This window comes from Nuphar pumila, chromosome 12, assembly GCF_984573655.1.
Source record: "Nuphar pumila chromosome 12, dmNupPumi1.hap1.1, whole genome shotgun sequence".
NCBI classification, from domain to species: Eukaryota; Viridiplantae; Streptophyta; class Magnoliopsida; order Nymphaeales; family Nymphaeaceae; genus Nuphar; species Nuphar pumila.
This window is the reverse complement of record NC_143260.1, coordinates 71072000-71097695: the sequence shown is the minus strand read 5'-3', so window position 1 is coordinate 71097695 and position 25696 is coordinate 71072000.

Below are 25696 nucleotides of genomic sequence, written 5' to 3'. Positions count from 1 at the left end.
TCCTGGTCCTCGAGTGTCCTCTGATTATCCAGAGTGGTGGAAAATTGTTTGTCCCCCTCCCCTCTGTCAAGAGTATTATTGATAAAATCATGTTTTTCCCCTCAATAAAATTCCTTTATTTTACATCTCATCTTGGTTTGACGACCTCGCCTAGGTAACAAGGCATATTTCCAGTTGTTTATTTTGCAAAGAATAGCAGCGCAATTGTCGTAATTCCAGCGATGACTCAATCCCTAGTAATGGGATACTCTTTCAATTGTCTACCAAAATTCTCAACAAATATTTTCCTTCAACCAAATTTCCTTCAAAAGCCTAATCATCAGTTCTACCTTGCAGAGAGCATCAGTAACATTCAGGAGAGCATTTGTGATACTCGATGGGTCAGACAAGGTCCGAAAAGAAAACCTCATCAGTTGAAGGCGTTGCATACTCAGTCACTTCAGAAGAGGAAATGGACTCACCCCGATCAGTCAGAAGTCAAGGTCAGCAAGCAGAGGATGATGTTGATCCTCAGATATATGCTATGTTCAAAGAGATGATGACCAAAATGTTGACAGAACAAGCTGAAGCTAGTACAGAAAAGATCCAGGTCAAGCAGAGGGCAAAAGGCCGGTCAGCCAAGAAAGTTTTAAAACTATCCAAGAAATATATCCAACACGAGGATACATCTGATGAGTCAGAATCAGTAGGTGGCACTGATGAAGAGTATGAAGTCTGGCAAGCACTTCAAAGATCCCCTCATAGGCAAGGGACAACCTATAAAGGAAAAAATCAAGCAATGGATGATCCGTTCCAAATACAGCTGAAGGAAATGGCAAAGAAGATTAAAGATTTGCAAGCCCGCGACAAGGGCAAGAAGGTCTTCAGGAGCAAAGATTTCTACAAGCGCATCACTCCCGTCAGGAATAATCAAGATTCAAAAAAGACAAATTCTGTCAAGGCCCACCGCGAGGGGTGCAAGGATAACAAGGGCAATCATACAAGTCAGAAAGAGAAATCTTTAAAGCAGAGTGGAAAATTGAGTCAACACAAAGAAAAGATAAAGCGGGACGGCTGGGATTGCGATCGCCAGTTTACTCCTCTCGAGCAGTCTCTTGATGAAATCCTTGAATATATGTTGGCCAAGGAATTGATAAAGCTTCCAAGAGTCTCAAATCCTCCCACAGTCATGGGAAGATTCACAGACCAGTTCTGCAAATTCCATCGGGCAGTAGGGCATGACACCGACCACTGTTTCGTCTTAAAAAACATTGTCCAAGATCATATCGACAAGAATCTCTTCATTGAAAATGAGAAAGAGTACTGGTCAACTGTCTTATCCAAGTCTCAGCAAAAATCAAGTACTCGACAAGAGATGCAGCGTGATGATCCAAACCAGGACCACAAGATGGCCCCGTTAGATCAAATACTCGAGAGTTTCTTGGAATACATGCACACAAAAGATATAGTCGGGTCTCTGAAGGCTCATTCCACATTTTCTACCAATTCTACCAGAAGTAGCAATGGACAAAACAAAAGAGGAGGTAGAAAAAATCATACTGGAGGCTCAGGAAATCCAAACTCAGAGAAAAATGACCTCGCAAGTCGGAAGGATAAAATGGACAAGCAAGATGACAAGTCTTCCTCAAGTGTTCAATTCGAATTAAAATTCCAAGGAAAACCAAAGCATGATGGTTGGGGGTACGATCGCAATTTTACTCCCTTAGAACAGCCACTGGAGCAAGTTCTGGAATACATGATAGCCAAAGGGAAGGTTAGACTCCCCAAGATAGCAAATCCTCCTGTGACCATGGGAAGGTTTAAAGATCAGTTCTGCAAATTTCATCGGGCAATGGGTCACGATACCAAGCATTGTTTTGTCCTTAAAAATATTATCCAAGACGTCATTGACAAGAATATTCTCGTTGGAGATGAAAAGGAGGACCATTCATCCTGATCATGTTTCTCCCCAATCATTCAAAAATTGATAACACTAGCACTTTCCTAATTTCTCATCTTGCTTTTATTATTTCAAAGGGATGATGTAATCTCGTGTGTCTTTCCTCTATTTGTTACCTTTTCTTCAATACATCAATAAAGTTGTCAGTTTTTCTCGCAAGCCCGGTGCCATTTTTTTATTCTCCTCGGCAAAATGTTCTTTTATGAGGAATGACCTCTTCAGAGTCTCTTCTGAATCAATCAAAAGCCAATTGTCGTGTCACCTTCAGAGAGCGCTCCTCAAACATCAATCATTTATTCTTTTGTTCAAATTCTTCTTTCCCAGTTACACTGGGGCATTTTTAAAATTTCCATTTTATCTTCAAAACTTTCTGTATGCAGGCAGGATCAAACAAATCTCTTATTTTGCACGCATGTGCACCCATTTACATTCATTTGCATTCATCTGCATCGGTTTGCATTTGCATCAAATTACTCATTCAGGATAAGGGATAAATCCTGAGACCCTGACAGTTGTCCAAGTCGTCGTGAGGGTGGAGATTGAAAATTTTCCATCAAAATCAATTAGTAATTCTCCAGAATCCAGTTTTCACTGGTCGAACTTCCTAAATCCAGTTTTCGCTGGTCGAACTTCTTAAATCCAGTTTTCACTGGTCGAACTTCCTGAATCCAGTTTTCACTGGTCAAACTTTCTAAATCCGGTTTTTACTGGTCGAACTTCCTAAATCCAGTTTTCGCTGGTCGAACCTTCTAAATCCGGTTTTTACTGGTCGAACTTCCTGAATCCAGTTTTCACTGGTCGAACTTCCTAAATCCATTTTTCACTGGTCGAACTTCCTAAATCCAGTTTTCGCTGGTCGAACTTCTTAAATCCGATTTTTACTGGTCTGACTTCTTGAATCCAGTTTTCGCTGGTCGAACTTCCTAAATCCAGTTTTCACTGGTCGAACTTCCTAAATCCAGTTTTCACTGGTCGAACTTCCTAAATCCAGTTTTCACTGGTCGAACTTCTTAAATCCAGTTTTCACTGGTCGAACTTCCTGAATCCAGTTTTCACTTGTCAAACTTCCTAAATCCGGTTTTTACTGGTCGAACTTCCTAAATCCGGTTTTTACTGGTCGAACTTCTTGAATCCGGTTTTCGCTGGTCGAACTTCCTAAATCCGGTTTTTACTGGTCGAACTTCTTGAATCCAGTTTTCGCTGGTCGAACTTTCTAAATCCAGTTTTCACTGGTCGAACTTTCTAAATCCAGTTTTCGCTGGTCGAACTTCTTAAATCTAGTTTTCACTGGTCGAACTTCCTGAATCCAGTTTTCACTGGTCAAACTTCCTAAATCCGGTTTTTACTGGTCGAACTTCCTAAATCCGGTTTTCACTGGTCGAACTTCCTAAATCCGGTTTTTACTGGTCGAACTTCCAGAATCCAGTTTTCACTGGTCGAACCTCCTAAATCCAGTTTTCGCTGGTCGAACTTCTTAAATCCAGTTTTTACTGGTCGAACTTCCAGAATCCAGTTTTCACAGGTCGAACTTCCTAAATCCAGTTTTCGCTGGTCGAACTTCTTAAATCCAGTTTTCACTGGTCGAACTTCCTAAATCCAGTTTTCACTGGTCAAACTTCCTAAATCCGGTTTTTACTGGTCGAACTTCCTAAATCCGGTTTTTACTGGGCGAACTTCTTGAATCCAGTTTTCGCTGGTCGAACTTTCTAAATCCGGTTTTCACTGGTCGAACTTCCTAAATCCGGTTTTCACTGGTCGAACTTCCTAAATCCGGTTTTTACTGGTCGAACTTCCAGAATCCAGTTTTCACTGGTCGAACTTCCTAAATCCAGTTTTCGCTGGTCGAACTTCTTAAATCCAGTTTTCACTGGTCGAACTTCCTGAATCCAGTTTTCACTGGTCAAACTTCCTAAATCCGGTTTTTACTGGTCGAACTTCCTGAATCCAGTTTTCACTGGTCAAACTTCCTAAATCCGGTTTTTACTGGTCGAACTTCCTAAATCCGGTTTTTACTGGTTGAACTTCTTGAATCCAGTTTTCGCTGGTCGAACTTCTTAAATCCAGTTTTCACTGGTCGAACTTCCTGAATCCAGTTTTCACTGGTCGAACTTCCTGAATCTGTTTTTACTGGTCGAACCCTCTAAATTCAGTATTCACTGGTCAGACTTTTTCAAAGCCCAGCGTTCGTGCGGGTACTTTTTTTTAAAATCCAGTGCCCATGCTGGTATCCTTCCAAAATCCAGTGCTCGTACTGGTAGCCTTTTAAAGTCCAGTGCTCGAACTGGTATCCTTTAAAAATCCAGTGCTCGTACTGGTAATCTTTCAAAATCCAGTGCTCGTACTGGTAATCTTCCAAAATCCAGCACTCGTACTGGTAATCTTCCAAAACCCGGTATTTGTACTGGTAATTTTTCAAAGCATAATGCTTGTATTGACACATTTTTAAAATCCGGTGTTTGCACTGGTACACTTTAAAATTCAGTGTCCACTAATTTAGTTTTCCTTCGGGATTCGAGTTCCGACTCGAATCTTCTTTCCTTCTGGTTAACCTAGTTTTCCTTCAGAATTCGAGTTCCGACTCGAATTTCCTTTCCTTCCACACCAGTTTAAGTTTTCCTGCGGGATTCGAGTTCCGACTCGAATCCTCTTTCCTTTTGGTTAACCTAGTTTTCCTTTGGGATTCGAGTTCCGACTCGAATTTCCTTTCCTTCTAATTGATCTAGTTTTCCTTCAGGAATTCGAGTTCCGACTCGAATTTCTTTTCCTTCTGACCGGTTTAGTTTTCCTTTGGGATTCGAGTTCCGACTCGAATCTTCTTTCCTTCTAGTTGATCTAGTTTTCCTTCGGAATTCGAGTTCCGACTCGAATTTCTTTTCCTTCCAACCGGTCTAGTTTTCCTTCAGGATCCGAGTTCCGACTCGAATCTTCTTTCCTTCTAGTTAATCTAGTTTCCTTCGGGATTCGGGTTCCGACTCAAATTTCTTCTCCTTCCAAATTGATTTACCTTTCCTTCAGGATTCGAGTTCCGACTCGAATTTCTTTTTCTTCCATAATGGACCTGGTTTTCCTTCGAAGATTCGGGTTCTGACTCGAATTTCCTTTCCTTCAGAGTTGGTCTAGAAGATCCGAGTCCCGACTTGAATCTTCTTCTAAATCCAATTCAGAACTGGTCTAGAAAATTCGAGTTCCGACTCGAATTCTCTTTCAAAATCCAATTCATCTAGTTTTCCTTGAAGAGTTGAATTCCGATTCGAATCTTCATTCAAAAACCCAGTCTAGCACCTGGTCCATTCAAAGCTCACAAGTTGAAATCATTCCTTCTTAAACTATGATCCTTAGGTTAAATCCCTATGGAATAGATAGTTCGTAGGTCGAATCCCTACAGAACCCATGTCGCTCCCAGTGAACCAATGTCGTTCTCAATTGAACCAATGCCGTTATCAATTGAACCAATGTCGTTCTTAGGCCGAATCCCTATAGAACCCATGTCATTCTCAGTAAACCAATTCACAATTTCGACTTTTTTTAGCCAATCAATTCCCAAATTTTCAATTTTCAATTTCCAATTTCCAAATTCCAATTATCAATTTCCAAATTTCCAAATTTCCAATTTCCAATTTTAAATATCAAATTTCAAAATTCCAATTTCCAAAATTTGACCCTTTTGAGTCACCCAATACCCAATTTCAATTATTTTCTCTTGCGAGAGACCCTTTTTATAAGGGAGAGTTCGAGGGAGCTCACTCTTTTCGCATGCTATCCAATTCGTTCACTTAGCCCCTTTTCAGGGAGAGTTTGAAGGGACTCATGTCTTTGTGGACCGTTTGCAAAAAAAAATTCCAAATTTCACAGAAGGAACCCTTTTTATAGGGAGAGACTCGACGGAGACTTGCCTTCCTTATGGCCCCATAATTTCAGACTAGGCCATTTCATCATGAAGGACCCTCTTTTGAGGGAGAGTGTGATGAACTCGTTCCTTCATGACCAATTTACCAATCTCACCAATTCCGGCCCCCTTTCCATAAGAGAAGCCTAATGTTAGGAAGTTTTGACGAAAGCTTAATTTCTCTTCGGAAGTTCGTTTTGCAAACACCTCCTCTTCAGGGAAGAGAGGAGTAATTCCCAATTTTAATTTCTGAATCTTCTCCTTTGGGGAAAGGAGAAGAGAATTTTTGTCATGGATGTGTTGCGTTATGCTTCAAATGCTCGCTTTCACAAAAGGATTTCCAGAAAATTTTGCCAATTTGTCATTAAATATTTGTTGATTTCAAAAAAATCTTTATTGCACAAAAATTATTACTTCAGAATACCTCCAGTATTACTTCCGAAAGGACAATGCTTTCGCGAAAAAGGATTCAAAATTCAAAATCTTTCTATTGACCAACCAAAAGGATGAAGAATAAATCCGCGATATGACCAGCAAAGAGAATTCAATGTTGTTGCAAAGCCATGAGTGATTGATATTGATCGCAGTCAATGGCACATTTTAAAGACCATTCTTGAAAAATAAAGCAGTCGAAATATCCTGGGTGATACATAAAAATCCACTCAATTTTCATATCTCCTCAATCACCTAAGCTGCAATTAAATATCTGCAAAAGGGATCTCTCAATTGTCGTCAAGATGAAGGCGAATTAAGCGAGTCGACCCCTGGGGCCAAAGAAGATTTGGATCATCTCCAAGATGACGGAGTTTGTGACGGATCCTTCCATGGAAAGTTCAGATCACCGTCGAGATGAAGGCGAGTGTGATGAGCCTACCGACAAACCTTAAAAGATATTTAATTTCTGCTATCATCAAGAGATTTCCTACCAAAGAGCCAATAATCATCATGATAATTCCTGAGAGAAAAGAAGGATCAGAACATCTCTGAGATGAAGGAGTTTGTGATGTACCCTTCCAAAAAAAAAAAGAAAGAGAAAAGTCAGGACATCTCCAAAATGAAGGATGATGTAATTCCCGAAAAATCCAAGAGAGCCCCAATCTGCTAAAAAAAAAAGGAGTGCAGAAAGATCATCATGAGAAAAGAATCCCAGGATATCAGACTGCCAAATCTATCAAGAATCTTCTTTAATTTTGTGAAATTCTTTTATCAATATTCTTTCACCAATAGCCCTCGCAATATCAAGAATACTTTCTTTTCCGTCCATATCGAGGAAATTGATAGCTTCCTTGAAAGAAAGTCAATCGCAAGCAATTTGAATTCGAATCTTGATTCTACGGAGTTAAGCCCAGTCGGAGGTAATACTTCAGGTAGAAAAGAGGGAATACTTTCAAAACAATGTGCATCACTTTCAATTATTTTGAATCAACAATAATTTTCAACATTTTGACAATATTTTCTAGCTATCCTGGCGTGAAGCGAGAGCTTGAGGTTCATCTTTGGTGCATCCTGACATCAGTTGTTATCCCTTTTAGGACTTGATTGCGGGAGTTTTCAAGATTCCTTCCCTTCTTTGGTATAATCTGAGCACACGGGCTCTCAGATTCGCACACTTCTCTGTGTCCCCACTGTCCCACCATAGACAGTCCAATTTCGGCTTGAGGTTAAGCCATCAATTTCAGCAAAAGGCAATTTCAAAAGTTAATTAGTCTCAGCAATGAGGCGCCCAAAATCAATCCCTTTTCAAACTTTAGGGACCCCAATTTCCTTCCTTTTGCAAAACCCATATCGGATTCATTGTGCGGAAATCCGAAGGTTCCGTCACGGTCTCTTCTTTCGAGGATTCCGTCCATTTTCTGCCCAATCAGGATAAGGGTACAAACCTGAGCCTCATTTGATGAGGTATTCCATTTTCTGCCCAATCAGGATAAGGGTATAAACCTGAGCCTCATTTGATGAGGTATTCCACTTTCTGCCCGATCAGGATAAGGGTATAAACCTGAGCCTCCTTTGATGAGGTATTCCATTTTCTGCCCGATCAGGATAAGGGTATAAACCTGAGCCTCCTTTGATGAGGTATTCCATTTTCTGCCCGATCAGGATAAGGGTATAAACCTGAGCCTCCTTTGATGAGGTATTTCCTTTTCTGCCCGATCAGGTTAAGGGTATAAACCTGAGCCTCCTTTGATGAGGTATTTCATTTTCTGCCCAATCAGGATAAGAGTACAAACCTGAGCCTCATTTGATAAGGTATTTCATTTTCTGCCCAATCAGAATAAGGGTATAAACCTGAGCCTCATTTGATGAGGTATTCCATTTTCTGCCCGATCAGGATAAGGGTATAAACCTGAGCCTCCTTTGATGAGGTATTCCATTTTCTGCCCGATCAGGATAAGGGTATAAACCTAAGCCTCCTTTGATGAGGTATTCTATTTTCTGCCCGATCAGGATAAGGGTATAAACCTGAGCCTCCTTTGATGAGGTATTCCATTTTCCGCCCGATCAGGATAAGGGTATAAACCTGAGCCTCCTTTGATGAGGTATTCCATTTTCTGCCCGATCAGGATAAGGGTATAAACCTGAGCCTCCTTTGATGAGGTATTCCATTTTCTGCCCGATCAGGTTAAGGGTACAAACCTGAGCCTCCTTTGATGAGGTATTCCATTTTCATTTTCCGGTCAGGTTAAGGGTTAAACCTGAGCTTCGTTTCTACACGAGGTATTTTCTGTCCCATCCAGGTTAAGGGGAAAACCTGAATCTCATTTTTTTTCGAAGTAAAATTTTCTCCTTATTCTTCATTTCATATCTATCATCATCATTTGAATTAATTCTTTCATACCCAGTCAGATTTATCAAACTGAGGCATTTTTATAATCCAAATTTGGTGTGTTTTCTTTGCCACTAAGCTCGGCTTTCAACCGGCTTAGCATCAAAGAGGGGCATCTGTAAACACCCCAAATTTTCACCCTTATCCAGTGTTTGTCCATTTCATAAGTCATTACAGATCATTGCATGTATTCTGCATAGCATTGCATGTCATTGCATCTCATTTTCGAGATCCAGCACTCCTATTTTAAAACATTCAATCCAGATTTGAATTTTAAAGCTTTATTTCAAAATCAATTTCAAAACCTGGGTTTTTATTCAATACTCTGTCATTTTCCGACCCCAGGACTTTATATTTCAAAATATTTTCTCAAGGAAACAATCTGGATTCATTTCAAATTCAAATTTTAATCGATTTCAATTCACAGATGAGACCCATTGAGGTGGTGTAGCTTCTGAATTCCTCTATTCATCAAATTTCTCAAAATTTTGAAAGTTTCAGTCCGATCAGGACTCTGTCTCAGAGTCCTGATCCGGTCAGGAGTCTGTTTTGAGGTCAGTTTTACTTCCATTTTCAATCTTTTCCGTTTGCTTTCAAAATTTAGGTCATTTTAAAGAGTCCAGTTAGTTCAGGACTCTATTTTAGAGTTCGGTCGAGTTAGGAGTCTAACCCTGACTGTGTTTTCTGACTTATTTCATCATTTCTTGATAAAATATTTTGAAAATTCTTTCATTTGGCTTTTAAAATCTAAAATCTCAGAGTCCTAAGAGTTCAGGTCTCTAACCCGGAGTTCCAGTTCACTTGAGACCCTATTTTCAAAGATCTTGAATTTTAATTATTAATTTTAACCCCTTTTCAAAGGTATTTTCAGTGTTTATTTCAAAATTTGCAAAACTCGATGTGGGCCCACTCAGTTGGTACCATATCCAGAGGAGTCCTGACCCAGTTAGGACCCTATGCCATTTCAAAAAATTTAATTTCAAAGTTTACTTTTGAAAATCTTTTGAAAACTTTCTCAATTTCAAGTTTTAAAATCATTTTTTAAAAAAAAAAAACTCAAGTAGGGCCCACTCGGGGTGGCGCCATATTCGAGTAAGTCAGGGCTAGACTAGGGTTAGTCATTGTAATAGTTAGGTTAGAGGTTTAGAGGAGTCAAAATCAATTTTAAAAATCCATTTTATTTAAGTTTTAAACCATTGGTTTTTAAAGGTTTTAAATTCAGGTTTTGAAAACCAAATGTGGGTCCATACTAGGTGGTACCACATTTGGACTTTTTATGGTTTAATTAGAGTTCATTTAGGGTTAGAAAACCACAAAAAATCATTGCCTTTAGTGGATTTATGAGAAAGAGTCCTAAAAAAATAAAAAACCTCTTAATTAACCCTAATTAAGTGACTTTTTGAAAAACTATAAAAAGGGACCTAAGGGGGGCCAAAAGGGGGGCTCTTTTCTCTCAAATTTTTGTGGCCTCTCTCTCCTCTCCAGCACTTTCACCTTCCTCCATTGCAGCTGCAAGCACCAAGGTAATATTTTTAATATTTTTTAGTTTTATTTAATACTTTTTCATGTTTTAAATCAATTTTAGCCATTGGTGTCATCCCCTTCATGGATTAAACCATGGATTCAACCTCAAGAACCATCAAGAATCAGCAAGAACGACCCAATAAGGTGATCTAACCCTGTTTTGGATGATTTACAGAGATTTTAATCCATTAGAATTGATTTTAATATGATTCTTTACATTATTAACCAATAAAATATATGATTTACCCTTTTTAATGGGTTAAATCTATGTTTTAAAGGTGATATCAAATTTCAGCCATTGATTCCCTGTTTTTATTTTATTTTCATGGTTTATTTATGTTTTTTTTACGTTCTATAGCATAGAAATAAGTTTTATTTACTGTTTTATGGTTTATTTTATTTATTTACATTAGTTAATGCATGGTTTGTCAAGTTTCTTAAATTTCTGTGTGTTTTAGGTTTAGAACAGTAAAGATAATGTTATTTAGGATTGAAGTTCTCATTTTTTATTTCTGATTTTTTTTATATTTGGTGCATGCATGAGTTATTGAGTTACTGTAGAAAAATCAGAGGTTTTGGATCTCGGGAACCCTGTCAAAAAAATCAGACATCAAATCGGGTTTTTAAAGCTTTAAAATCGTGGTTAAAATCAAGAAGGTAACTTGCTGTGATGATATTTATCTCATCTTATATCCGATTTTAGATCTGTAAAATGCTATGGATTCACATTGAGTAGATCTGTCTTCTGTGAAATTTTCGAATTTTTTGATTACTGTTTATTATTTTTCCCCTTTCAGAGAATCTGTTTTTAAATTTAAAACTCGTTAGGGTTTACCAAAACCCTAATCAGACTTGTGTTAGTCATAAATCCCGAACCACAGATCCGATTTTAGATCTGTAAAAAGTGAGTATTATTATTTTTCTGTCTACTGTTCACCACTAAAAGTTTAGAGATTTTTGTTTAGGATTGATATTTATGTCTGTATTTTCAATCTGGAATAGCTGTTTTAATCCCTGTTAAGAGTGATATATTTTAGCTCAGATTGCCGAATAGGTTTCTCCCTAACCGGAGATGATTTTTCCGATCTATAAATTGGGAAATATCTATTTTTCTTCCTAGTTAGTCTCTGTAAAATTTCATAAATTTCCATGGAGATTTGATCCCTGATTCAGGTCTTGGATTGAAACTGGTTGGTGAATTAGGTCAAAAATAGCATATTTTTAGGGTTTAATGCAATTTTCGGATTAATTTAATGTCAAAAAATTATTTTTATAATTCCAATTCGACATTAGGGTTATAACAAGCGCAGATACCAATTTTTATGGATTTTGGAATCCATTTGATGGCTGAATTATGCAAATTGCAAAACCGGGTTCCTGAAAGATCCAAAACACTGCTAAAATCACAGTTTTTGTGATATTATTGGATTTTCGTGTATAAGCATATATTTTTAGGGTTTAATCATGTTCATAATCCTATTAGGATGCTTTAGGTTTAATTTTGTAGTTATTTGATTTCATGTAGGTCATAAAACACAAATTTTTACCAAAAATCTATTTCCAAAAACCCTGATTTCAAGGCCATAGTCTTGCTATCGGGGGCAATTTGGTCATTTGACCTAAATTTCGAAATCCCTAACCCTAATTTCATATTTTTAATCATGTCATAGCATACTTGGTTTGAGTTTATTCCATTCAAATTTCAAAACTTGCATTTTATCAAAATATCTTTCTAAAAACCCTAATTTCAAGGCCATAGTCTTGTTATTAGGGGTATTTTGGTCATTTTGACCCCAACTTCGAAATTTCATATTTTACCTTTATTATTTCTTCATATTTTATCATTTTGATTTAAGGGAATCATGGTAAAAAGGCTTATATCTAGCAAAATCCAACGATTTCCTGATATTGTTGGATAAATCTAGAGAAGCCAACATATATTCATTAACAAGTTTTCTAGTTTTGCAGGTACATTGAAGACTTTATTTTTCATGTATTTAAATTTCAATAGTGATGTAATTTGTAATTAAACTTTGGAATAAGAATTTACATTTCCTGCTTAGCTTAGGCAGCATTGCATATAGTTTATTTTTTTAAATAATGTTAATGTGTGATGGATGATGATTCATGCATATTCAAACTCACTATGGTCTACACGAATGGCACATGCACTAGCTTCTATGAAGTTTATAAACTTGGTGGAATTTGTATTTATGGCCATAGTCAGAATACGAATGATACCCAGATTTATGATCTTCACATTAGCCACATTCAGCCTACACTCTTAGGCTAACTTCAAAATGCACTGCATTTCTCAAAAATACAAAAAGTATTTCTCAAATCCTCAAAATCATATTCATTCATTTCATGCATTTGCCAATTCCAATTCGAATTCTAGGTCAAGGAAATTGAATTCCTCAAAATCTCCTAAGTCTTATAGCAAAATCGATTTTTCCAAAAGCATTGAATTTCAAAGAATATTTCAAGTATTTCCCAAGTTCCAAATTCAAATTTTCTAAGTTAGAATTTCAATTTCAAAGTTTGAATTCAGAGAAACCAAGTCTTAGAATCGATTTTCACTAAATGTTAAGGATTTCTCAAAATCGATTTTTACTTCTCTCAGAAGTACATTTCAAATCCCATTTCACGATTTCTCATGTGATATTATTTCCAAGATTTACATTTTCTAAATATTTCAATCATTCAAAGCAAACATCATGTTTTCAAAATGTGCATTTTCTGAAAATTCATAGCACATGCCTGATTCTATGTGCATTTAGAAATTAGAATATGATTTAGACAAGTTGAATAGAGCAGAGCATAAGATTGATCCTTGGTTCAATTACCCCTGTTAAAGGTGGCAGGAACGGTTGAACCTCGTACCGACAGGCGAGTCCCATTCTTCGGAATTTTCCCGCATTTTAAAAACGGAGGCGAGTTATTTTCAAAAACTTTTTCAAAGGTCAGTTTGATTTGCAAAAGTAAAATTTTGCGATGATAACAAGAACCATTGATGGTCTGGTAAGCATGCAATCATATAACCATTCAACTCAAGCAATGCGTTTGACCACACAGGGTCGCAGTTCGTAATAGCGACTCTCAAGCCTCCAAGACTTAGCGTATATCTCAAGAGCCTCCTCTGGGCTATGAGTTGAACATCTGCTCGAGTCCTCATGACTTAGAGCAAGCCTTTTTGGGGCTGTGATTTGAATAACCGCTTAAGTCTCCATGACTTAGCCATGACCTCTTCCGGGTCTCAAAGGGATGTCTAGCTCAAGTCTTCATACTTGGTACATCCATACCCCACGCATCTAAGGACAGCTTCTCGAGCTTCGCTTAGTCGTGCGAATACAACACGGGACTTTGCCCAGTCGGTCCAGTCGTATACCGAACATGACACCTTCACAAAAGTTATGCAGGACTGACTCAATAACGTCATCTACTCATACATTCAAGCATCGCTGAACCTAAGCTAATGCATTGTTTTGATAATTAACCTCTTCCACCCTTGGTACGCGGGCGAAGCAATTGTCCGGGCATCAACTCGATGTTTTGGGGGTTGATTATTCTATGTATTTTATATACCTCAGAGGCCTGTTGACCCTATCCATAGTAGGGCAGTGTGTTTCAACTGGGAGAACCCTACTAGGCCCATATTCGGATGCATCCTCTACTTGCAGTAGTTGGGTTCAATCCTTAGATCTTAAAGATAACCACGACCCCAAAAACCATGAGTGACTGAGGCCATCGTGGACTCTATCCGGTCCAAAATAAAATACGTGTCACTCAAGGTTGTACCATCATTGTCATTCCACAGTGAGCATAATTCCTGAAGGGGTCTGCCAGTCTTACAATTACTTAGACAGATATAAGCATGTCATTCAGGCAGCCCATGCTTCAGCACTACGGGAGTATGTACCCGACCCCATTCAGTCCGCCCCAACTCAGTCATTATCTAAGGGGGTACCCCTAACACGATTTTCAACCGTAGGGTAAGTGCGACCTTAAGTCTTATTCATATGCATGCAGAACACCGCTCTTGGCACTGCGGCCACCGCGAGCATCACATCTCTTTGGGTGGAAACAACACACTCTGGCTCTTCGACCCTTACGAGTCTAGTTGTGTAACTGTTCTCAATGAGCATGCATATGACTTGATCTAAATAGATCGGCTACTCGTCGTATTTTCATACAACGAGTCCAAACCTATTCAAGGCGCAACCTCTACTCCGACTCAGCGGCCCTTACGAGCAAGGTGCCCTCGTAGGCACAGGGATACGAGCCGTTCTGGCATCGTTCCTTCAACAGACATCATTATGTCGTTCAACTGTTTTCGGCAGCTCTTCTGCCAACCATTTCCTCAGCACCTCCTCTGCTCTATTGGAAGCGGTGCGACGAACCCTTCTACGTTGTAGAAGGCATTCCATGAACTGGGTAGCACTCTGCTGTATGACAGAGTATCCTGCTACGTTCTTTCTAAGCTATTCTTAGCTTCTTCAGAAATTTCAGCAGCACTTCCTCTCTTTTATGAAGAAAGCGTGCATTTCTTTTATCCATTTAAGCGGCATCTCCCTTCTTTAGCTGGAAATTGATACGCTTAACTCAGGAAATGGATGTGCACCGTTGTGCGTACCTTGTATCCATTAAGGTTACAGGAACTCTGGGCCATAGCCAGGTCATACGTAATTGACTTAGTCTTTATGTAAAGAGCATTTTGCCAAAAAGCGAAGCCTTTCCAATAGGAGCTTTGTTCGTCAAGCAAAATCTTGAACGAGGAGCGGTAAAGGAATCGCATTGGCGATTTGGAGTTGATCTCCATTTGAATGCTCATTTACGCGCCATATAAGTAGTATAAGCAGAAGCCTATGCTTTATACAACGACGACGTAAAGGAATGCATATACTATTGTTCGAGGTGTTTAACCGAATGAAATATTCTACATATATATTTGCAGAAAGTAGGAGCCTTGGTGTCATTCAACACAACGACGTAAGTAAATGCATAATCGGAAGTGCATTAATCTGAAATTGCAAAAAGCAGGGAGCCTTGTGTGAACACCCCAAATTTTTCAAAATGTTGTAAATATCCCCTTTTTGCCCTTTTCCCCCATTTTCTGGGTAATTGAGTCAGTTTTCTAATCTAAATTCCATTTTATTTCTCAAATTTTTCTGAAATTAAATTCATTTTACATATCTGACTCAGTTTCGGATCCGGATCTAGATCAAAATCCAAATCTGAGCTTCATTATCCATTTTTTTTAATCAATTTCTAAAAATTACCAAAATAGCTTTTGAAAAGCTCAGACACTTCGTCCGGTATCCATTTGGATCCATCGAATTGTATTTCTCAATTCGAGGTTTAAAACTCGAATATTTTCTCGAAAACTTGGGTCCAAAACCCTTTCTTCTGAAGAAATTTCCCTGAAATGGTCTGAAATTCTCAGAAAAATACTTTTGTAAATATTTCTCAGAAAAATACAAAAAAAAAATTAGCGTTTAATCTTTGTTTTCATGTAAAAAACTTAGATTTTGTTCCAAAAATACAAAAAAATGGAAAAATCATGCAAAAAACCAAACAAATTAGGAAAGACTACGTGGTTTTTGAAGATTTTACCGAAAACTCACCTTTAACCATCTTTTTAGAAAAACTTGAAAAGGAGGCCTTTTTTTGGAAAAAAATAATTTTTAAGGTTTAAAGGTCGAGTTAGGGTTTTTGAAAACCCTAACTCGCCCTCCTCCCTCAGCCGCCCCTCTCCTTCACGAAGCCTCCCCGCCAGCCCCATGTGCAACCTCTTCCTCATCCGTGCATCCACCTTCGTCCAAACTCTAAAAAAAAAAACCCTCGATCGCCAACGGCGTGGCACGCTATCTTTCTCCACCTTCGATTGCCAACGACGCACAATCTTCTCACCTCAGCCGTCGATCTGCAACTGGAGTATGTTCCTTCTTGAACCTTCATCTTCCCCTATAAGAAGAGTGACGCAGGAGGGGAATGAGGGAAAAAAAAGGCACCCATGATTCACATCATCGATCTTCTTAAGAGATATTTTTTTTTTCGCATCTACTATCGGGCATCCATCTTCGTTGAGTAACACCCATCACGAGTAATCTTCATCGGAATCTCAAGCAGCCAGTCTTCTTCCCCAATCAGCAGGCACCCGGGTTGCTGAAGGAACGGACTATCTCTCATTCGTCAAAGGAAGGAGCAGGACCAAGAAGACCAGCCACTTCTGTAAAGGGGAATACGGTAAATCCTTTTCCCCTGTTTATTCTTTTCCCCTTTCTTTACATCAGTCCTTATTAACGCACTCCGAAGAGACTGGGATTGCTTATTGCAACACCGATCCTTCTATTGTGCAACAACCAACGGAATGATATCAGATTCCCACATTTTTTTTCTTCTTTCCTTTTTTTTTCTCTCTTTCTTTAGTTTTGTTATGAATCGCTCGCTGTGTTTAGTATTTGCTCACGATTACCGCAGTTCCTCTGTTAATTTGTCATCTTATTCCTCTAATAGAAGTTGTTACTGAACTTGTACATTCTTTAGTCATTCATGTTGTTAAATTTGTTACGGTCGCAGACCACTGTATTTGTAAGTTTCTCTTTTAGCCTATCATCTAGCTTTGCTTCACAAACTTTTTTTTTTTAGTATTATTCTATAAAGTTTCTTCATGATATCTCATAGTTTAGTATTATTAATCTGTTTCGTCTTCATGATTTGTTTCTTGCAGGAGTAATTGTTTGAATTAGGTAATACCATTGTGATTTAATATTTCTTGAATTTGATTCATTGTGCCTTGCTCGTAATCACTGCATCTTCTTTCCCTAAAAGGGATGTCGTGCTCTCTTTTACAATGAAATTGCATTTTGATCCCTGCGATTAAGGCAAAGTGGGGAAGCCTAAAAAAAAAAACCAAGCCTGCATTCTATGCATTTCTTGAAGTCTCTTTCAATGGCTATTCTGTTTTAATCAATTTTCTCTGTTTTGACCTGTTTGCTTCAATCTGGGTTACTTATTGCATTCTCATGTTTATCAAATCATATGAGGCGTCAGGAATCTATCTCAATATAGACAGAGATTACTGTACCATCGAGATATCTACCATCGAATTGAGCCCTGACCATCTGTGTTTTTTTTTTTTACTATGATGCTATATTTGGTAGTAGGTTGTTATTTTTCATTTCTTTTCCACACCCCTGGTCCGGATCCTGTGACCTCCTTAAAATTGGTGACATGGATGACATGAAAACTCGACCCTGCTTTTCCAGTACCTTTCATTATTTACATGCCTCATTATGCTTACCTAAGCAGATTAACGTCAGTACACTAGAATGGGTCGGTGAATTAAAGACATGAGGTAGTATCTCGATTCAGCAATCGTCCATGATGGGCAATAAGTCAAGGATATTGTTGTCAGCATGAATGGTTTCAGCTCAATACCTCCTGTTTATCATCACCACCATGGCATTTTCATTATATACTAATTAATTATATGATTCCTGATTGTCTTATCTTGTTGCACATTTGAAGTGGATATTTACATTAGTATCATTCTGGCAATCTCATTATATCAAGGTGGAGCTTCAGATACGCAGTTTGACTGCGTGAGTTGGGATTTTAGGTCCACAGATTTGCAAATATTGTGGTTGTTTCAGTTATGATTTCGCCATGGCAAACTTCGCATAATTTTATTCTCTATATCTCGTCTGTTGTAACGTGCTGATCTCTGCATCCTGGCCTTCACTTGTATATTATCGTTGACATGGGAAGAAAATCAGGTTCGGAATTTGCGCCACCACTCACAGCATAGTGTTGCCAAGTATGTATATGTGAATCATTGTAGGTTATTACTCAGTGTAACCTCTGTTTACTCTCATGTTGTGCACAATGCACCTCATCTGTCCCCTCTTTGAAGCTTCATTCGCCCTCCACGACATCCATATATTTCCAGACTCACAATGGCTACAGCTGCCTTATAATCCTTGATCGATAATCACATATCCTGATTTGAGATTGATATGTTCTTATTTTTTTTTTCTTTTTACAGGTATAATCTTACTAGCCTCCGCCCATCTACACACTGCCCAGCTACCTGATCATCGGTGTCACCAACTACCAGTAAGGTATGTTTGGTAGTTACATTTCTGCATCTATGTTCGGGATCATGGTAATCGGTCACTGTCGAGCCCTATATCTAAGTCATACCATGTTATTTTAATCTGTTCTTTCACTAACATTTCCATACATAAATATTAAACACTATTCCTACTAATAATCATACTGACAAATCAATTTAATGCTCAACTCAGCTTAAAAGTTTGGATTAAGTGCCATGTTTTAAAAATAATTGTCGTTAATTGGCTTGATGGGTATTAGATTAGATGATGTATATTGCTTGTTTAGGTAGCCAATAAGTTTACACGATCTGTCTTAGTAAGTCAACGATAAAATTGAATTCTAGAAAGTGTTAAATAGTAGATATGCCGGTCCTTGCCAAATGGACTGAGTTTAGGTTGATAGGTGTTGACGGCTCAATACCAGTAAATATCAATGTTGTCAACTTTGTTGAGATCAAAAGTCATCAGACATAGCATAGGCATTAATGGTTGATAAAGGGCATATCTAAGCATATGGCATGTATCATGCCACGTAATTACCCCATACCACTTGCTGTGAGTATCTCAACAACATCCTGTTATTCCCACTAACAGCACTGCATTCCAAAGTACAACAGAACTGGACTTCTTCTTTTTGCAAAGAAACATTGTGGTCTCTTCTTCCTACATTTACAGGACCTGCCAACATATTAATGATTATTGCAGCTCCCTGGGTTCCCAATTGAGCTCTCAAGTATTTGAATCTGAGGGTTCAAGGAATGTTGAACGTGTAGTCCATCCTGTCAAACAGTAACTGATTGTTAAATATTTGGGCTGTCACATTACACATTGGCCTTTTCATGGAACACCCTCAATGTCTTAGAGATGGGCATAAAGATCAGAAGATCCTTGCATTTTACCACTATGATCACTATAAGCTCAACACGTTGTTATATTCCTGTGTGTTCTCAAGGATCAACGGTTGAGAAATTATGATAATTTTCTAGATCTATATGTCACCATATGTCATGTTCCCCCTGTTCCCTGCTATATCTTTGTATTTAGCTACAGTTTAGTGTGCTGACTAAAAAAACAAATTCTGACTTACTAGTTACTGCAAAATGTTGCAGTTATCCTGATATGCTCAGAATGGTAAGAGTCGCATATGTGCAGGGCTAATGTTCAGTTAAAATTAACACTTGAGGAAAATGATAAATTTGGTCATGCTCAAGTTTTTCTTTTGTAAACCCAAGTCTCTAAGATTTTTTTTTTAACTAAATAATGGTGATTATCTTGTTTCTTCACTGTTGCATTTTATATTATTGGTAGATCCATCCAATTTATTGATAGTTCTCTTAGGGCCATTGTATACATAATTGAGATTAGTATACTTACCATAGTTTTGATTGGCGCCTCCTCAGTCGGTCTGTTCACATCATTCTAGATAGATACAACGGTTGAATGATAAAAAAAAAAAAATGGTTTTACCATCTTTAAATAATACACCGGGTCAACCCTCCACTCCCACATACAGCAGTTAGGTAGATGCATCCTCTTGTCTTTTTTTAGATAATATATATTTCCTGTGTGTAAATACATTCTTACATCTGTTTAGATAAGTGCAGTCCCATGTACCTTCTCTATAAATTTGGCATTCGGGTTTTACCGGATATCTTTCCATCATCCTGCATTTCTTGCAATTTTTCCTTACACTAACCAAGTGTTTTATAGGAAATACATCTAATATGCAAATTTCCTTCTTAGATTAGGACTTCAAATTCAATTCCAACAATGTAATAAGTCAGATATTAATGAAAATTGTACATTTCCTGTTTTAGATAGAATGTATGAGCATGCATCTTCATAGAATTACTTGTTTTCATATCATTTTCCCCTTACTTTTCAAAAAAATCTCACAATGGCAACACGAATGGCACGTGCACCGTTTCGTAAGAGGTAAATTAATCCTAAGTTGATGATTTACATCAACGGCCATAGTCGGGATGTAAACAAGACTTAGGATTTTTATCTTTTACGAAATAACACTGGATCCATTTTCAAAATTCATCATATTTCCTTAAATATTTTCTCCTTTTATTTGAATTTAACTTAAAATTGACTCAAAATATATACCAATGTCCATAGTCAGGGTATATTGAGAATTAATTTCATTTTAAATTCTATAAAAGCACCAAATGTATTTCATTCTTCACCTGAATTTAAATATAGATTATTATATAATACATTCAATGACCATAGTCAAGAATGTATTATATCTTCAATCTTATTTTGATTCATTTAAAGAATGAAATAGCTTTTCAAAACCCAATTTCAAAATTATTCAAATTCATTCATCATTTAGGATAGAACTGCATCATATTTTCCAAAAATTCATTTTTCAAAACTCCAAGTAATTTAAATATCTTCCTCAATCTATCTTCAATCCTTCTCAAATCCAATTCATCCTTTCATTTTTCGAAATTCTATTTTTAATCTCAAAGTTCAATCCAACTTTGAGATTTCAAGTTCATTTTTATATATTCAAATTCAAATTCAAATCAGATTTCAGAGTTCAAATTGACTTTGAAATTTTAAATTCATTTTCAAAAGCTCTAATCAAACTCAAAGTTCAATTTAACTTTGAGATTCTTGATTCATTTTTCTAAATTTCAAATTCAAACTTCAAATCCAAGGTCCAAATTGACTTTGGGATTCATCTGTATATTCAAAATTCATTTTCCAAGTTCAAATCTAACTTGGGAGTTTTTGACTCATCTTCTGAATATAAACTCCAAATCCATTTTAGGATCCAATATTCAACACAGTATTCAACCCTCATATTGGATCTCAGACTTCAGATCCAATTCCTCCTTAGGATCCAGACTCCAATTTCACATTTGGATCTCAGACTTCAGATCCAAATCCATCTTAGGGTCCAAAGTCCAACTCTACATTGGATCTCAGATTTAAGATCCGGTTCCATTTTAGGATCCAGAATCCAATTTCACTTTGGATCTCAGATTCTAGATCCAAAATCTATTTTAGGATCCAGAACCCAGTTCTACCTTGGATCTCAGATTCAGATCCAAATTCCCTTTAGGATCCAGAATTCAATTCCATCCTGGATCTCAAATTTTATATCCAAATTCTATTTCAAAACCCAGATCCAGTTCAATCTCAGATATCAGATCAAGATTCCATTTCAAATCTAAACTCATCTTCTATTTTCAAAAGCCAATATTATTTCTCAAATCTGAATTCAAAATTCAAATTCTTACATTGAATTCAAAATCGACCCTTGAAAATCGATTCTAAATTCAAAAGGTCCATTATGACTTTGGAAGTCTCAATTCTAAATTCCTCTTTCCACAACTTTATCCCTCCTAAATCCAAGTCCAAAATTCAAAGTCCATTTCAGACTTTAAAATTTTCTTTCTCTTTTCTTTTTATCTCACCTTCAAATCATCCTTTTTCCAAAAATCAAAATTTACTTTTCCAACTCTGATTTACTTCAAAGACTTAGAACTTCTCTGATCTATCTCAAGTTAGATTCAAACATTTCTTCACTCCCTTACCAAATTCATCTCAGACATACTTGGAAATTTCTAAATCAATTTTCAAAAGAGCATACATCTTTGCATTGCACAAGCATGATTCTTTGTACATTTAGATCTTTTAGGATAAATTCTTAGATTATATTTAGGCAAAGCAAAAGGCATAGATTCGATCCTTGGTTCGATTACCTCTGGTAAAGGCGCCAGGAACGGTCGAACCTCGTACCGACGAGCGAATCCCGTCTCCCCTTTTTCCGCAAATATTTTTCAAAATGGAGGCGAGTTAAATTTCTAAATTCTTTTCAAATCAAGGTCAAGTGAAAACCCGCAAAAGAGTTTCTCTTCTCTTCTCTCTTTCTTTCTTTTCTCTTCTCTTCTCTCTTTCTTTTTCTTCATTTTATTCTTCTTCCTTCAAAAAGGAGGAAAATAGAGGTTAGAAAAGGGAAAGAGCAGGAAGAGAGAGAAACCAATGAGAGAGGAAAAATTTTGCGATGATCACAGTTTTGGCGACCGTGATGGGACCCGTCTTCGTCCGGTTGGATCTATGCCTTTGCTTTGCTTTAATATTTTCTAAGTCTTTATTCTTCTATGTCAGCTACATTTCCATGCAAACCTTAGGAGCCTAGACTCTGTCCTAAAAGCTGACATCTTTGCATATAGGATCTAAGTATGGTTTGGTAGGACCATATTGAGGAGATTATTCCATGTTCACATTAGACTTAGGTCTTAAATACAACTCTCATCAATTTTAGGGATTGAATGCAAAACAATTTATGCAAGTTGATCATGCATATAAATCAGGGTTAATTAACATTTAAATATGCATGATTTTATAAAATAATGTTTCAAAAACCCAATTTTATGTTAGTTTTCGAGTAAATGTGTTAAAATGATTTAAAAATAGAAAATGTAGGAAAAATAGTTTTATTTTACATTTTTATGCCTATTTTAGTTTTTGTAGTTTGGTTTTAGTTTTTATTAAAAATAAAAAATGGAGAAAAATAGTTTTATATTCATTTTAAGTGTTTTTTTTTTAGAAAAGAAAAAAAAATATATAGTTAGATTAGTTTTTGAGTTTCTTTATAAATAAATAGTTTTGTTTTTGAAAAATTTCATATTAAACCGATTAATAGGTTTTTTTTACTTTTAAAAATGAAAAATATAAAATAATAAAAACAAATCATTACATGGTTTGTAATTTTTGGAAAATTGAAAAAAAATTGAAAAAATATATAATAATAATAACACAAACCAGTTTGAAACGGTTTGTATTTCTAAAAGAAAACTAAAAAAAAATAATAACCAAACCGGCTTGAACCGGTTTGTATTTGTTTCAAACCGGTTCCAGCCGGTTTGAAAGTTTTTAAAACCCCAAAAAACGCAAAAACCGGGCGCCTCCCCTACACGGCTGAAGCTTTTCTCTCTTTCCCTCTATTCCCTCTCTTCTATCCTTCCTTCACCATCGCCGGTGGCTACTCCCCTTACCTACCTTCCCTTTCTCCCTCTTTCTCTGTCAATGTCCAGCAGCCGGCGGTGGTGGATCTTTCTGTCCGGTGACAGCACGGTGGAGGTCGCCACTTCAATCCCCAATCCCCTTCAGTTACGGTAAGAAATTCTATCTCTTCTTCTTCTTCTTCTTCTTCTTCTTCCTCTTCTTCTTTCGATTCAGATCTTCCTCTTCTTCTTCTTCTGATCGGATTCTTCTTCTTCCTCTTCTTCTTCCGATATTTCTATTTCTTCTTCAGCTTCCTCTTCTTCTTCCTCCGATTCTTCTTCTTCTGCTTCTTATTCCAATTCTGCATCTTCTTCTTCTTCTTCAGTTCTTAAGTCATTTTCATCTTCTTCTTCTTCTTCCACATTCATCATTTTCTTCTTCTCTTGTTTTCGTTAGTTAGTTCTTTTCAATCGATTCTGTTTTGTTACATAAAAACAAAAGAAAAATCGGTCTAATTGTTCTTGTGTTAGTATGTTTACAGAAAAATGAAAAAATAATCGATCGCATGTCTGTGTAAATACATGTTTCTTATTGAAAAATAACCATCAGATATGTAGCATCTTTTAATTTTTGTAATTTCTTAGTAGAATCCTGTTTTGATCATCGTAATTTTTTTTAGCATTTGATTTTCTGTTATTCATCTTTTGATTTTCTGCAATTTCTGATTTCTTGTAATTCTGAGTTCTTTGTTCTTGTTGCTTTTAGTGTTTCTTCCCTTCATTTCCTGTTTTTCAGTCATTGCATGTCTGGTTGTCTGAATAATTTCTGTTGTTGCATGTACTGTTTGTCCTTCATTGCATTGCTATTTTCAAGAATTTCTGTTTTGCATTTTACTAAGTCTTGTTGTCTGAGTTACTGAATTTCTGTTGTTTTCCATAAATTCCTGTTGATTACCTGTAATGTAGATCGGTTAATTGTTGTTTGTTGTTTTGTATTATTTCAGCATGTTAAACCTTTCATTTTATTGTTTTAGTTTTAATATAGATTTCATTTTACTGTTTTAGCTTTTGCACTGCATTGCATCTAGGTTCTTGAGTTGATTACATATAGTATAGTTGCTTTATAAAGTTTCATCGTATCTTATATCTTTGGTCAGTTCTAGATTTACATTGTGCATAGCATACTTGTTAGTATCTTGTACTGCTCGTGTTCATTTGAATTGTGCAGGATAGCACAGGACTGGAGCGGAAAAGATTACGTGACACGAAGTACGAAGAATAAAGTTTTTTTTGTTTTTATTTTTAGAATTAGGAATTTAATTGGGTTTGTAAATATTGCACTTTACGCCCTCTGCGAAGGGTATTCATTTGTTGTAATAGTTAGTTGTTTTTACCTTTTCTGAACATTTTACATTTCAAATAATTCGGCAATAAAGAATAGTTTAGATTTGTGTACTTGAATACGATATATTCCCATTCCTTGAGTTCGACCCGGTCTCATCCACTAGTGAGAACCGGTTTTTATTATTTGATGTCTGGTTTTCACATGTTTTTCATATAAAAATCTTTTCAAAATTACAACGATTTAAAAGAAGACATCAAATTTTTGGCGCGGTTGCCGGGGAACGGCGTAATATTAGTATTCACTTTATTGCCTAGTGTTTGTGTGCATTTAGGTTTAGAACCACGTATGTGCATATCTTAGAGACGAGCTTACTTTTCTGCACAGCCCACCTATTAGGATCCCCTTAGAGGTGACTGTGTACGATTGGTACCGTACACATAGATTTCATATTTCTTTGCATAATCTCTGATTATGTGTAACTGCGTGGTGTTTGTTTAGTTTTTGTTGTTTTTAGTTTACTCGCTTTGTGGTTTGCGTGGTTTGGCCGCTTAGTGCGTTAGTTAGGTAGAAAACCCAAAGTTAGGACGTGTGCTACACCGGTCTACTCCAAGGTGTACGCAATGGGTGACGATCATCAATTGATCCGTCCTTTGAGGGAGTACTTCATGCCAAATACGTATACTCCCGCCTCCTGCATCACGAGACCTGATATAGGAGCGAGCCATTTTGAGATTAAGGCCAGTGTGATTCAAATGTTACCTTCGTTTTATGGCCTTAGCAATGAGGACCCATATCGTCATCTCGACGAATTCCTTGAGATTTGCTCGACCGTGCGAATCAATAACTTTGGAGATGATGCTATGCGGTTGACTTTGTTTCCGTTCTCTCTCAAAGATAAAGCCAAGCACTGGCTAAAATCTCTTGAGACGGTTCGTATTACTACTTGGGAAGGAATGCAAAAAGAATTTTAAAAAAAATATTTCCCAATTGGTAAGACGAACCAGTTTCGTAAAGCTATAACCAGTTTTCTCAAATTGAGGGAGAACAATTTCACGAGTCTTGGGAGAGATTGAAAGATCTTCTCCGCAAGTGTC